Genomic DNA, 16,206 nt, shown 5'->3' with positions numbered 1-16,206 from the left:
GCGCTCTCTCAGCCAGGCCTCCTGTGCTGTTTGTTCCTTTAAATAGTTAAATTCACTGACCCTATGTGAGGTATTACTGGCTTGCTCCAGGCTCCCGCCCCTGACACTTAAAGAGGAATTATCCACTACAGTCAAACCTTGGTTCCTAAACATTTCCGTTTTGGAATGTTTCGGCTCCCAAACGCCGGAAACCCGGAAGTAAGTGTTCCGGTTTTTGAACATTTTTTGGAAGCCGAACGTCCGACGCGGCTTCCACTTGAGTGCAGGAAGCTCCTGCAGCCGAACGGGTTTCCGGAATTGTTATGTACTGAGTTGAATAGGATCCAAAATCCAGCAGTCTGATTGGTCCTAGAACAATAGGATTCAGAATGCAGCAGTCTGATTGGTCCTAGAACAATTGGATTCAGAATGCAGCAGTCTGATTGGTCCTAGAACAATAGGATTCAGAATGCAGCAGTCTGATTGGTCCTAGAACAATAGGATCCAGAATGCAGCAGTCTGATTGGTCCACAGGAGCCACCCAATCCAGACAACCAAGGTTTGACTGTATTCCTGTTTTATTCTCATAACAGCCCGCTCAGTAGTGAGATTCCAAGAATCGCTCAGTAAAGCTCTCTTTTCCTAGAAGGTACACAGGAAGCTGCCTTATTCCAAGTCAGAACCATGGTTCCATCTCGCTCAGTATTGTACACACTGACCGGCAGCAGCTCTCCAGGGTTTCAAGCAGGGAGCCTTTCACCAGCTGTTCCTAGAGATGCTATTGGAGGCGGGCAGAACCTGGGACTTTCTGCATGCAGTGGAGATGCTCTAACCATTTTGCTGCGGCCTGCCCTCTCAGCATAGCGGCAGCCTTTAGCAGGGTAATGTAAGACAGCTGCCGCAGAGGCGACACGTCATTAAAGCCTCCCAGAAGGCACTTAAAGCGATTTTTCAGATCAGCTGTGAAAATGTCCCGAAGCCTCGGTTCAAAGCCATGGATGCTTAGGGTGGCTTTTCAGTTGCTCCATTCATTTCTTTGTAAAACCAGCAGTACTAAATGCATGCCGATACAAGCGGGAAAGTAATCTGGAGATACAATCAACTTACAGAGGAGGGTCAGTATTATACCTGACACCTACCTGACATTTAGAAGACATCTGAAGGCAGGCCTGTTCAGGGAAGTTTTTAATGTGTGACATTTTATTGTATTTTAAATCTTTGTTGGAAGCCGCCCAGAGTGGCTGGGAAAGCCCAGGCAGATGGGTAGGGTACAAATAAATTATTATTATTATTATTATTATTATTATTATTATTATTATTATTCATTAATAGAACAGAACTCTAGCCCAATGGTTGCCATTAATTTGATTTTGAACTGATTTTAAAATGAATTGATTTTAGAATGTTGTGTTACTTTTATTATTGTTAGCCGCTCTGAGTCCGGCTGGGGAGAGCGGGTTATAAATAAAAGATTTATGAAGATGATGATGATGATGTTGGGAGCCACCCAGAGTGGCTGGGGAAACCCAGCCACGTTGGCGGGGTATAAATTATTATTATTATTATTATTATTATTATTATTATTATTATTATTATTTTCTTAATAAGTGAGCCAGGATGCACCTTTCCTTTGAAACCGGCTCATCTCCAAATTTTGCAGTGCCGGTCTCCAGCCAAGTAATGAATAATGTGTACAAAAATGCATGAATACCAAGGTAATGCATGCGCGAGGATGTGTATATGAGTGAAAACAACATACCAAGACGCATTGTATTTGGTGAAATTAGTTTGTGCAAATGTTATACAGAATTAGGCCAAATTGCAGAGGGGGGGAAAGGAAAAAATTGCACTATCATGAAGCCTTTTTAAACTAACGAATAAATCACAAACTGATGTGGAAATGTGGAGAAATGAACTTAACATTGGAAAAATTAGAAACTGAGACAAACTGAAACTGACAGACTTCTTGGTCAGACACTCCCTGGCACTGCCATTTCCAGCAATCCCATGAAAGTGGGGGCCTAGAGATCATTGGCAAGGGCCACCCCCAGAACCCACTTCTCTTGCCTGCATTTGGAGCTATAGAGTGTAAGAATATAGAGAATTGTAGAAAGAGGGCACCTGAGCATGCACAAAAGTCCTTTTCTTCAGTACAGAGTGGAAACAATAGGCAGCAAGATGCATGCTGGGATCAAAAGGGGAAAGGCCTTCAGAGGAGAGGGAGCGGTTGTAGGGTGGGCCTGAGCGAAGGAAACGCTTGTGTTTAGAATAGGAAACAAGAACCACCCATGGTCCTTGCCAAATATCCTTTGCGTTGACCCCAAACAACCTATGTCCCGTCTGCTAGCATGTTCTCCTCTTATATCAAAAGCAAAGGCTTCTGGACTTCACATAGGAATTTGCAGCCATGCTTTCACACTGTCTTGTCATCTGCTTTAAAACATATACCCCAAAGTCTCACTGAGCTAAATGATTCAGTTACAGATAGGTAGCCGTGTTGGTCTGCCATAGTCAAAACAAAAAAATTTTTTTCCTTCCAGTAGCACCTTAAAGACCAACTAAGTTAGTTCTTGGTATGAGCTTTCAGATGTGTATCTGAAGAAGTGTGCATGCACACGAAAGCTCATACCAAGAACTAACTTAGTTGGTCTTTAAGGTGCTACTGGAAGGAAATTTTTTGTTTGTTTGTTTTGAGCTAAATGAGACTTAGTTCTGAGCAGAAATGCCTAGGATGGAGCCATTTCATGCTCTGCATGTGCTCAGAGGTGCTCTCCTTTCCCCAACATTCTGCTCTTTTGACTTCAGCTGAACAAGGATGGAATTATTCAGCGGGAAAGAAACATACTCTGCACATGCTTATTCACAACCTCCTGGCCCCGAAACGACAATCCAGGAGGATAACGCAAACACCACCACAACTGCAACTCCCGGCTCCAGCTAAGCTCTGTTTGAACCCTTCTCATCTTAGCTGACTGTGTTCCTTGGAGTTTCCCGTTTGGAGATAAACTGGCAGGCACACGCCCCTCTTTAATCATGGTACTTCCTTTTGCATATCTTCTATTTATGTTAGAACCTTTCTTGGCCGCTTTTCTGGGCAAGGCTTGGCAGCATCTGCATCTCATTCTGTGCAAGGTTATCGGCTACCCATGACAAATCATGCCCCCCCCACGGCTCCTCTGCCGAGCACCACCCCAGCTCAGCCTTGCTTTTGCAACGTTCTCTGTTTGCGCCCTCGGCAAGCGGATGGAGACCAGGGGAGGTCTCCCAGTCCATGTTGGAGCTGCCTCCATGTTCCTCCTCCAAAAATAGAGGCACAGGCTGGATCTTTTCCCCCTAGACCTTTACACAGCTCAGGGAGCAGGGCTGACCCCAGACATTTTGGCACCTGGCGCTAACTGCAAAACGGCACCCCTCATTTCCCCACCAGGGAAGAAGGGGTGAGTGAAGATCTACACCAGTGACTAGCGGTGAATAAAAAAATCTACATCAGGATTTGCTGCCGCCTGAGGCAGTCACCTCACCTTGTCTCATGGGTGGGCCGGCCATGTTAGGGAAGTACGTGAGGATGTTGGCACCTCTGGCAGTTCCGCAGCTTGCCTCTATTTGAGGTAGTTTGGCCTGGGAGGCAGTGTCTGGTCAGGTGAGCTGCATGGCAGAGCGGGGATTCGAACCCTGGTCTCCCGCTTCATAGTCCAACACTACAGTGTGGTGTTGTGGTTAAGAGCAGTGGACTCATAATCTGGTGAACCGGGTTTGCGTCTCCGCTCCTCCACATGCAGCTGCTGGGTGACCTTGGGCTAGTCACACTTCTCTGAAGTCTCTCAGCCTCACTCACCGCACAGAGTGTTTGTTGTGGGGGAGGAAGGGAAAGGAGAATGTTAGCCGCTTTGAGCTCCTTAAAAAGGTAAAGGGATCCCTGACCATTGGGTCCAGTCATGACCGACTCTGGGGTTGCGCCGCTCATCTCACTTTATTGGCCGAGGGAGCCGGCGTCTAGCTTCTGGGTCATGTGGCCAGCATGACTATGCTGCTTCTGGCGAACCAGAGCAGCGCACGGAAACGCTGTTTACCTTCCCGCCAGAGCGGTACCTATTTATCTACGTGCACTTTGATGTGCTTTCGAACTGCTAGGTTGGCAGGAGCAGGGACCGAGCAACGGGAGCTCGCCCCGTCGCGGGGATTCAAACTGCCGCTCTTCTGATCAGCAAGTCCTAGGTTCTGTGGTTTAACCCACAGCACCACCCGCATCCCCTTGAGACTCCTTAGGGTAGTGATAAAGCGGGATATCAAATCCAAACTCTTCTTCTTCTTCTCTAGCCACTACACCGCAAGCCACACCCCACTCTAGTCCTGGAATGTGCCCTTGAACTTCTTGCCTGGTTGGAGAGGTGCAATGTGGTTTGTCTGTGTGGAAACCCCTGACCTTTGCATGGCTAGGGTGTCATCTTCTGCACAGCAGCAAAACAGTTGCATCCGTTGCCCTGCCCACTTTTGCATCTGGCTCCGCCCACCCACAGCATGGCCCCACTCCATGCCTGAAGGTTTTCTGCATTGGGCTAAGGAAGCTTCCCTGCCCTTTGTTTTGCACGGGATCATCGGGTCGGAATGCGTCTCCTGGGCTTCTCCTGCAGGTCCTGGAACAACAGGAATCCTGCCTCAAAGAACTTCGTAATCTTCTTTAAAAAGAAACAAGGAAAGGGCAAAGGAGAAGCCTGTCCCAGCCCTCCTTCCCCACTGATGGCTCACGGCGATGGGAAAGAACCTCATTACTGCAATATCTTGGACACGGCTTAACTGGGAATAAGCATAGTTGAATCCGCTGGAGCTTACTTCTGTGTAAACATTGGGTCCAGGCCATCACTCTGCCTCAGGGAGCAAGTCCGTCTAAGCCAAGCCAACTTCAATCTCTCTAAACAGCTTTTAAAGCGTGTAAGGATGAGCTCTGCCGGGGCAATGGCCCCTCCAATCCAGCTTCCTGTTCTCACAGTGGCCACCCAGATCGCAGAATCATAGAATGGCAGAGGTGGAAGGGACCCTGGGGGTCATCTAGTCCAACCCCTTGCAATGCAGGAATCTCAGCTAAAGCGTCTAGGACAGATGGCCGTCCAACCTCTGCTTATGAACCTCCATGGAAGGAGAGTCCGCCACCTCCTGAGGGAGACCGTTCCACTGTCAAACAGATGCCTATGGAGAACCTGAGGACAATTGAACTCTCCTCTCCTGTGGCTTCCAGAAGCTGGTCTTCAGAAGCCTCTGACCATCAGAGCAAAGCCACCCTGGCTAGTAGCCATCAAGAGTCTTCCCCTCCTCCATTATGTTCACCCAATTCTCTTTTAGAGCCCTCCATGTTGGTGGCCTCCTGCAAGGGACAAATATGGAGGGCTGCACAGGTTCCCCCATCACAGGTCCTTATCCTAGTGCCTTTACCTGAACCAGTCAGGCTACACTGAAGATGACACAACTTTCAAACCCTGGCAGCACAGGAAAGACAAAATCTGAAAAGTATCTTCCAGCGAAGAGTCAAACAGCAACGATCCAGCTAGGATGGAACCACCGGCTTCATTCATTCACCGGCGCCGTGATTTGACCATAATGACAGCTTGCCCTTCAACATGATTCAGGAGCAAGTGGAAGGATTCCAACCTAGGACAGAGTCTAAGAGACTAAAGCTGGATGAAGTTCTGCCCATTAATGACTCCCATTAAAGAGTTCCACCCCCCGCCCCCCAAAATGCACACTTTATGGACCAGACAATAAACACATCACATATTGTGTGGATCCCAGTAGTGATGTATGGAAGTGAGAGCTGGACTATAAAGAAGGCTGATCGACAAAGAATTGATGCTTTTGAATTATGGTGCTGGAGGAGACTCTTGAGAGTCCCATGGACTGCAAGAAGATCAAACCCATCCATTCTTAAGGAAATCAGCCCTGAGTGCTCACTGGAAGGACAGATCCTGAAGCTGAGGCTCCAATACTTTGGCCACCTCATGAGAAGAGAAGACTCCCTGGAAAAGACCATGATGTTGGGAAAGATGGAGGGCACAAGGAGAAGGGGACGACAGAGGACGAGATGGTTGGACAGTGTTCTTGAAGCTACTAGCATGAGTTTGACCAAACTGCGGGAGGCAGTGGAAGACAGGAGTGCCTGGCGTGCTCTGGTCCATGGGGTCACAAAGAGTCAGACACAACTAAACGACTAAACAACAACAACAACATTGTGTGGATCTCGCATAAGCAACATGGATTCAGGTGAATCAGTGACACAGTTGAAAGCAGGGGTGGCAAATCTGTACCGCTGTCCCCCCAAGATGTTGCTGGGACAAGACCTCCCGCCCCCCCCTGACCCTTGGTCATGCTGGCTGTTGGTTCTGATGGGAGATGAAGTCCAGCAACATCTGGGGCGGACTCACATCCTTTGCATGCTTCTGAATACCAGTTGCTTGAAACTGCAGGAAGGGAGACCAGAGTAACATTGTGCTCAATTCCTGCCATTGGGCATCCCATGAATATCTGTGAGAACAGCCACTGTGAGAACAGGGGGCTGGACTGAACGTGCTGCTGGCCTGATCCAGCAGGACTATTCTTATGCTCTCATGCACATGAAGGCCTCCAGTGAGTAACAGAATTCCTAACACAATACCCTAAACAGGGTTCCTTCAATTCTAGATTCAGGTAGGTAGCCGTGTTGGTCTGACGCAGTTGAAATAATAATAATAATAATAATAATAGTAATAATAATAATACATTGTCTAGTAGCACCTTACAGACCAACTAAGTTTGTTCTGGTATAAGCTTTCGTGTGCATGCACACTTCTTCAGTGTTCCTTCAAGTACATCTTCACTTAGTTAGAAAATACTGCTTTTCCTGGGAGCTTTTCACAAATTATTTAAAAAGACAACAAAATGAGCTGGACTCCTTGGCAGGTTTTGAATAAACATACATGAATTTATTGAGGGTTAACATAGTAGACAGATAATATAAGGATGTGTAAAATTTTACAATCTGCAGAAGTTAATATAGGTTGAGAAATCAGAGAGAGGAGCTGAGGGAAGTCTTAGAGGGGAGGGGGGAAATGGGGGGAAATAATGAAGATGATTTGCTTTGATAATTTGTTATGTTGAAATTGTTAATAAAAATTTAAAAAAGAAAGAACTGCTTTTCTGCAGACAAAACCAGGTTGATGGTAAGAGCTGTATGACAGTGGAACGGACTGGACTCTCTTGGAGGTTTTTAAACAGAGGTCGAATGTCAGGGGTTACTTAGCTGTGGTTCCGACAACGTGGCAGGTTGGATTATATGACTCTTTGGGTCCCTTCAGACTATAGTTCTATGATTCAAATGTCTTCTCTTGAGAACCTCTCCTCTCATATGTTAATTCCCTTTGCTAGTTCAGGGACGTCTGTGCTATCATCATCATCATCATCATCATCTACTGCTGCTGTGACTTTTTGCTATGACAGTTTTACACAGGAATACAGGAAGCGCCCTTATGGAGAGTCAGACCTATCTGATCTATCTAAGGAAAGGCCCTGCTGGCCGAAACCCAATAAATAATCTGCCTGTCTGTTCAGAAACACTGAGTTAGATGGACCACTTGACTTGGTATAAGGCAGCTCCCTATGTTTCTGTCCTCTGAAGAAGGTTAGGTCGAGCAATTTGCTCAGAGCCATCCAATGAGCATCAAATGCTCCACCCCTTAGTCTCAGTTTCGCTCTCAGAAGTGATTTGGATGGAGACAGAACTAGAATGGGCTGGCTCTGCCTCTCATTGGCTCTGGCGCCACCTGCTGTCAGCCTCCCTGCCTTCCACCCTATCAGTCCCAATTGCTACCAGCCACCACTACCATGGGGAAAAGAACTGAATTGCTGGATCAGACCAAAGGTATAACAACACAGAGGGAAGAAGGGCCCCAAAGGCACATGTCCTTCTGCACAATCTCCCAGAGCCTGCATTTCAGTAGAGGGAAGGGACAGAGGGAAAAGCAGATGGAGCAGAGGATGTCACTCTTTGGCTATATCTCAACAACACAAAAGCCAGAGGGTTCTCCAAACACAGGCAACACCTCTCCATCCTGTGGGAAAAAAATCTGCAGCCAAAATGACAATTTATGTTTACTGTACAAGTGTATAAAGGGGTTAAGGCTCACAGAGAGCTGAATTGCCAGAGAGGATATCTGTGGTATCATATCCCTTAGGCAAATGATTTTTATGCTTACTATTTCCTCCTCGCCTCTATCGTGCTCTTTTTTCATTTACCTGCTGATGGAAATCAATGTGTCATTTGCTCTCTCCCAAGAGCAAACACCATCTTAGTACTTTTAGTATGTAGAAAGCAACTTGTAAGTATCACTGCTGGCCTCGTATTCTTCACAGTGCTGAATCCTGGCAAGACTTACATGTGAGTAAACATATTTTCTTGTGCTTACTGCGCAGTCTGTCATCTGATTATTTTTGTAGGAGGGAAAGAGGGTGAATCCCAAATGGCAGGGGCATATTTAAGTATATTTAAGGCTAAGCAGCCTACTTTCAAGTCTGTTTTCATTCCTGTAATATTTTAACTCAGAGCAGCTAAAGCTCTAAACCTCACTCACGTGAGACTGAAGGGATAAATTAAGTTTACTATATCCTCTCCTACTTGCCAAAATCCATCCATTTTTTCCCCTCTCCAGGCAAGCAAGAGGCATGATCGCGAGTCAAGGGCATGTCTTGTCTAAGCAAAAGCACTCAAGGAGAAGAGTCCGTGAAGGCTCTGGCCTGGGGAAGAGTCCCAAGGTCTGGACAGAGAGTCTTGGAAGGCCATATCCTTCCCTTGGGGCTTGCGGTCCCCTTCTCCTGGTATAGCAGCACATCCTGCACAACACCCGATCACCATCACCTTATCAGAGTGTCCCTGGACTCCGAGGTGGAGTGATGTGAACCAGGCTCTACTGGAAGGCTGCAGCAGTATCAAAATGGAGGCATATGGAACAGTCCATTAAGGCGAAGGGGGAATTGCCCCACCAGCCTCATTCTGCCTGCAATCAGGCCCACCTCCCTGCCTTCTTTCTTACAACCAGCCTCCCCCTTAGTCTTTCCCAGAGCGGGTGGGGCAACCCACCCAGATGAGAGGGGTAGAAATAATAAGATTGTTGTTGTTAGCATTGGTATCAGCAGGGAGGAGGGAGGGGGCAAGACTAGCATTGGTTGCCTCTGCTTGCTGTTGGTTCTGGCTCCCTCTACTGTTGAGCTCCCTTCTTTTCACCCTACCAGCCCAAATGGATGCCAACCATTGCAGATGTCAAAGCACCGCAGGAGTTTGCTATAGTTAGGGAGCCCATGCTGAAGGCAGGTGAGGCCACTGCCTTGCTGAAGCTAAGGAGGTCTGGTCAGTGCATGGATGGGCTTGAGAACCATGCAAAAGCCCCCTCGGGCAGGCAGGCTAGAGATATAAGGAAATAAATGGAATCAGTAAAGGGTCGTCCAGTCCTCTTCCAGTTTTCTGGCTAGGACTGCTTCATGTGTGCATTTCTCAGCCTGCATTTCTCCCATGAGCTGGTAGACAGTCCACCACTTGATGGAATTGACTTTAAAGGTAAGGGGACCCCTGACCATTAGGTCCAGTCGTGGCCGACTCTGGGGTTGCGGCGCTCATCTCGTTTTATTGGCCGAGGGAGCCGGCGTACAGCTTCTGGGTCATGTAGCCAGCATGACTAAGCCGCTTCTGGTGAACCAGAGCAGTGCACGGAAATGCTGTTTACCTTCCCGCCAGAGTGGTATCTATTTATCTACTTGCACTTGGACACGCTTTCGAACTGCTAGGTTGGCAGGAGCAGGGACCGAGCAAGGGGAGCTCACCCCGTCGCGGGGATTCGAACCGCCGACCTTCTAAATGACAAGTCCTAGGCTCTGTGGTTTAACCCACAGCAACACCTGCGCCCCTGGAATTGACTTTTAAAAACCCTAAAAAGCCTGCAACCACATCGTTTTGTGCCATAAATCTAGCATCAAGTTCTCTGATGAGGCAGATCTGTTTCCAGTCGCCCCAAACAACTGGTTCAAACAACAATAAACAGGTTTTTGACTGAACTTTGGAAAGAATGTCCTGACAACGTAAGTCATTCAACTCTGGAACAGAGATGGACTTGGAAGGAGACAAAGACTCTCCTTCTTTCAGAGAACCTTGGTGGCCAGCCTACCAGTAGATTTATTGCATCAGCAGAGGAGTTGGACTAGATGATATTTGGGTGGTGTCCAACTGAGTCCTACTCAAAGTAGACCCAATGAAATAATGAATTAGTTGTGCCCATTAAAATAAATGAGTCTACTAGCATTGGATCGAGACCTATGATTCCATCTAACTAGGCATCATTTAACTTCTTCGGCGATATCTTCCTTTCCCTTACATCTTCTTCCTTCTCTTCCTCTCTTAACTTTTATGTCCTCTTAGGTGATTGTATAAATATACCCCACACACACACTCTCAGTCTACCCAGTTCTGTGCCCCAAACAATAGTTTGCTCTTAGGGACACCAGATGCAAAAGATTCCTGCATCTTTAATAGTGGCATACCTGCTGAGTTTCCCTCTTAAAGGAGCAGGAGCCCCATCCTCTTTTGAATCTTTTATCCCAGCCTTTATCCTTCACCCACCTTGCTATCTATGCTTCAGTACATCCAGTTACCTCTGCCCCTTCTCGTTGCTTTCGCCCTCCTCTTAAATGTCTGCAACACAGGGTCACATTCCATGAGATGGGTGAGCTGGAGCTTGGACCACAAAGGCCACATCTGTGAGTCTTCAAGGTGCCACAAGACTCTTTGTTGGTTTTGCTGCAACGGACTGAGATGTCTACTGCTCTGGAAAATTACCCTTCCTTGAAACTGATAGGAATGTAGAATAATGGCCTTCTACACTGGTCCATCTAAGCCGCACTGATAGGAAGTAGCTCACCAGGTTTCAAACAGGGAGACTTTCCTAGACCTCCCTGAAGATGGTGGGAGTTGAGCCTGGGATCTTCTGCATGTTAGGCAGATGCTCTAACCACTGAGCTAAGGTCCTTTCTAGACAAGGAACATGAGAAGCTGCCTTATGCTGTCGGACCTCTGGCCCATCTAACTCAGTATTGTGTACACTGACTGGCAGCAGCTGTCCAGGGTTTCAGACAGGAGACAGCCCCAATGTCTACAAACACACACACACAAGCATCTGATATCTAGGGCAGACTTCAGACTTGTCAGAGCTGGCTTCTCTCACTAGTAGGAATGGGAGAGAAATCTGATTTACTTCATGTAAAAAGGTAGAGATACCCAATCCACGCTTTCCAAGACAAAACCCAACCATCCTTCAGAATTCACAGTTCTCTGAACTTTGCAGTGCAGTCCTTCCAGCCAATAAATGCATACAGAAATACACGTGCTGGGGTAAAGCATGCATAAAACTGCATATAACTGTGAAAATAACATACCAAAATGAAGAACGTTTGGGGGAAAATGCTTGCATAGACAATTCTGCTTAAAAATGTGTATTACGGGGAGAAATGCTGCTGAATTTTCCTGAGGACTTGCTATAAAAATATTAATAGCAGCAAACTGAGGTGGAAATATAGAGAACTGAACTTCTAATTGGAAAAATACAAAATTACAGAAATTAAATGGACAGATTCACACACACACACTACTCACTTGAACCCCAAGATTCAGCCTTTGCCCTCCAGGTGCCCCAGCCAGCATATGCTTTGGATTACAGTGCTTTTGGACTACAATTCCCATCACTGGCTGGAGCTGATGGGAGTTGTAGTCCAAAACATCTGGAGGGCACCAGGTGGGCGAAGGCTGCCCAAGATCTATCCAAAAGGGCCAGGTGTAAAGGACATAGTGTGAAAGAACTGTTTGCCTCTGAGCACATGGTTAACCTGGGAATTAATGTTCAGTGCTGGAACTGAACTGAGTGCACACAAAAGTCCACTTTGGGTTACCGTTTTTCTCCATTTCATCAACCCAACAAAGGCAGGAAAATTGGCTTTCTTGTTGCTGCCATTGTTGAACAGCTGGCAGTCAACCCCACTTGACAATCTACTGCGAAATCCACACAGAGACCCACAGGCTACCCCAGTAGGTTTTGAATTCCACGTGGCTCTCTCTTCGCTGAAAGAGCTGTCCTTTGACAGTTTTCTGAAAACGTTCTCATAAGCCGCCTGACTACACCGGAGGAATTATAGCTTTAGAGATAAGACAGATTCCTGGAAACGTTCTCACAAGCTGCCCAGTGACACCAGAGGAATTATAGCTTCATAGATAAGACGCAACCATTCATTATCCTTTCGTCCCTCTAGAGCATCATTCCGTTCATTCACACTTTGCGATACTTCTTCAATGGCTATGCTCAGCCGATGTACTTTTTATTTTTGTCAATGAATTCACATTTTCTTCACAATGCCATCGTGACTTTAGTAAGCACAATACTTTATTATTTAAAAAGCCACCTGTCTGTGCTCTATAGATTGCCACTAGATCTTGAGGGCTTGAAACTCGTGCGTTAAACTCATCCCTGTGTCAAACAGCACTGCCTTCTCTTGCCTGCTCTAACACTGCTTCATCTCTCCCTACCTTCATCCACCCTTAATCTCTCTTCCGTTCCATCCATCCATTCATCTGTCCCTCTCTCTCTCCCATCTCACTCCCATTCATCTGCACCAAATTACTGTTTGGATACATTTACCTAGGATAGCGAACATCTGTCTATCAGCATCAAACTTTCTTACCTGCTCCCTTCTCTCCCCAGCCTGTCAGTCTCTTGTTACCATGACATGTCCTTAAAAACTCAACTTTCCCATCAGCAAAACAATGCTTTCCTTTATCACTGGAGCTGCTCGGGGATCCTTTCAGGAAATCCCAAATATTTTTTCAAAACTCAGATGCTCTGCAGGGCATCTTTAGCACACAACACCACTTCCCCCAGGACTTCCCCTGCTTCAGCTGCCCCACAGGGAATCCCCTCCTTACTTGCAAAAAGTTTGATGCTCGGGCTGCAAAGAGCTCCACTCGTCTGCTGCCTCTCTCTGCTTCGCTCCCTCTCTCTGCGCGACTCTTTCTCCTGCCCTGGAGAGAGAGAGAGAGAGGAGGCGAATGTGTTGGCCTTTGGATTTCCTGGCTCAGTACAGCACTGGGGTGTGAGCGAGCATATGTGCATCACTCACTCACACTCACACACAAACACACACACATAGACCCATTCACTCCTTTGCTTCTGCTTGGTTTGGAATCGGAGGCAGTCAGACACAAAACGCCATGAGATCATAAGGGAATCTCTGATAACCATCTTGGCACAGAGATTCAGATCACTCCATAGTCCTCCTGTTCCAACACACTTGTTCATATCTATGTTAAACTTTCTCCCTCCCGCACACACATCTCTTTTCACTTTGCTGCCCTCTTTCTCTCTGTGTGATATGTGGCCTCCATCCATTGATCCTTTCCCCTGGAACCATCTCTGTCTGTCTCTCTCTCTCTCTCTCTCTGTCTCTCTCCTTGTTGTGGCTCCACACACCATAAACTAAAAGCTGCTTCACACGCAAGCACTCTCTCCTACAGAGCTGTTGCTTCCACGTAAAAGGAGATCCCCTGTGCAGACTGTCACGCAACTGGCATGATCTACAAATGTAAGGACCAGGTCAGCAACTCACCTAGTCAGGCAACCTGTTCTCACAGTGGCCAAGCGGATGCTTCAGTGGGAAACCCTGCAAGTAGGACTTGTGCTGCTTTTCCAACTTGTGACCTCCAACAGCGACTGGTATCCAGCAGTGGAGACAGGACATAGCCATCTTGGCTAGAAGCCACTGATAGTCTTATCCTCTGTGAATTTGTCTAGCACACACCCACACCCCTTACAGCCTTCTAAAGTTGGTGACTTAGCAGTGAATTCTTGTGACAGTGAATTCCGCAGATTCACTGCTCCACAAAACACAGCTTCCCGTTCCATGTATACACAATTAAATAGATGTAGGTGCACATTCCTCGGATTTATTAATAATCAGATCTTTGTGGTTTCTTCAGCTGAAAAAAAGACTCCCAGGGAGTTCTCAGATGGTCATTATTTGGGGTTGGGATTCAGTCACATACTGGCAAATTCAGGTTGCTTAATTATAGTTGATTTGAAGATCTTGCTCAGCAACTTTGCTGCCCCCGGCAGACTTTTATAATAGGGGAAGTGATGGGGGGGGGGGTGAACTCGAAAGTGTGATTTAACACTTGCGTAGTGGGTGGTGGGTTTTTATCCTCCTAGCTTTGAAGTACAGTATTTAGTATTAGTATTAGTATTAGTATTAGTATTAGTATTAGTATTTTAGTATTAGTACAGCGGGTGGTGCTGTGGTCTAAACCATAGAGCCTAGGGCTTGCCGATCAGAAGGTCGGTGGTTCGAATCCCTGCGACAGAGTAAGCTCCCGTTCCTCGGTCCCAGCTCATGCCAACCTAGCAGTTCAAAAACACACCAGTACAAGTAGATAAACAGGTACCGCTCCAGTGGGAAGGTAAACAGTGTTTCCCTGCACTGCTCTGGTTTGCCAGAAGTGACTTAGTCATGCTGGCCACATGAATGTATGCTGGCTCCCTCGGCCAGTAAAGTGAGATGAGCACCCCAACCCCAGAGTCGTCCGCAACTGGACCTAATGGTCAGGGGTTCCTTTACCTCTATTAGTCTCTATGCGATCAAAAATGTTTGCAGGATCCACTTTCAGAAAGAGGCATCATCCGTGTTACGTTGCCAGCATCTATCTGTTCTAGACAATTCCTTCCTACGTAGGTGCTGTGAACCCCAAAGACCTGGAAAATCAAGAAAATCATTTTTTGTTCCTTCAATCTCCATTTTAAAGCCATTGAAACAACTACATGTATAGGCTAAAGCACCTTCCCGTTTTTATCATACGTAGTGGTCTTGTAGTAAGGTTAAAGCTTACTGGGAAATGATATATAATGAATTGGAAAAGATGTTTAAAAGAAAATAAAGATGTTTAAAAATAAATATGTTGTAAAAAGAAGAAGCCAGAAGCTTTCCTTTTGGGAATTCTAGGGACAGAACTACTCAAACTGTATAAAAATATATTCATGTATGCAACTACAGTGGCGATAATATTACTTGCCCCAAAATGCAAAGAAGTCCCAGCAAAAGAAGAATGGATACAAAAACTAAAAAGAAATGGCGAAACTTACCAGAAGAATAAGAAATCAAGATAACAAACTTTTTATAAAAGAATGGAAATGGTTTATTGCATATCTACAAACAAAACTGTTAAAAGATAAGAACATTGGCAGGATTATTGTAATAACCTGCAGTTTTATAAGAGTATATATTTAAAGTAGGTGAATAAATGAGAAAATTAAGTTAATTTGGATATGCAGAAAATATTAAAAATAAATTTAAGGAACCGCAGAAAGAGGGGGAAGGAAGTCAAGTTTTGAAATGTCAAAATGATTGTCAAGTTTTGAAATGTATAAAACTAAAAATAATAAATAAAGTATATTTTTTAAAACAGTCCCCCATTCAACTACCTCCTTACTTCCAAACAGTCCAGAGGGTGGCACTACCTGTTAGATTCCTCCTCCTTAGGCTCAGTGTTACCCTTGCAGAAGTCATCAGGGAGAAAAATGGGGACAAAACTAGGATCACTTGGCTCTCTGGCGCCACCTACTGTTGAGCTCCATCCCTTCTGCCCTACCAGTCCTAAGGACCACCAGCCTCCACTGAGAGTGAATAATCCATTCATTACACTTATGTTCAAAATAATGGAGACAGATTACCATGTTGCTATCACTGATAGATCGGGTCAGTCAGAGTCTAATCCTGGACGTAAGATTTCTGGAGTGGATCGTCTGCGATTATGGGTGTGTCATGGAAGCAGTAATGCTTCTGAATATTAGTTGCTGCAAATGGCAGGAGGGGTGAATCCTCTTATGCTCAGGTATTGTTTGAAGGTTTTCCAGAGGCGCTTGGTTGGCTGCTGTGAGGACAGCAGGAGAGTTTTCAACCCAGGGTCATGGGTTCGAGTACCACGCTGGGGGAAAGATTCCTGCATTGCAGGGGGTTGGAATAGATGACCCTCGGGTCTCTTCCAACTCTACAATCCTATGATTCTGTGATGGGGTGGGCCATTGGTCTGATGCAGCGAGCTCTTCTTATGTTCTTAGACAAAGCGCAACAGCCTTCTTCTGCAGCTGAAAAATACTGGGGAGGCTGGGGAACAGAGATAGAGAA

The 16,206-nt window shown here is 46.2% G+C and overlaps 2 protein-coding genes across 9 annotated transcripts in view; one reads left to right on the top strand and one right to left on the bottom strand.

Annotated features, from left to right (window-relative positions):
- The window catches only part of TNXB (tenascin XB), a 121,159-nt gene extending 107,217 nt beyond the window's left edge, over positions 1-13,942 (bottom strand). For 3 of the 8 annotated variants that reach the window (XM_083600262.1, XM_083600264.1, XM_083600263.1), the window contains exon 1: positions 12,959-13,942. The gene's annotated coding sequence lies outside the window, so the exon portion shown is untranslated. The remainder of the gene's footprint in view (positions 1-12,958) is intronic. The other 5 variants (XM_083600268.1, XM_083600265.1, XM_083600267.1 and 2 more) reach the window with 3 other exon arrangements.
- CYP21A2 (cytochrome P450 family 21 subfamily A member 2) overlaps positions 1-16,206 on the top strand; it is a 194,576-nt gene that overhangs the window by 128,498 nt on the left and 49,872 nt on the right. The gene's annotated exons all lie outside the window — the stretch shown is intronic.

This window comes from Podarcis filfolensis (assembly GCF_964270895.1).
Source record: "Podarcis filfolensis genome assembly, chromosome: 2".
NCBI classification, from domain to species: Eukaryota; Metazoa; Chordata; class Lepidosauria; order Squamata; family Lacertidae; genus Podarcis; species Podarcis filfolensis.
This window is presented reverse-complemented; position numbering and strand designations above follow the sequence as displayed.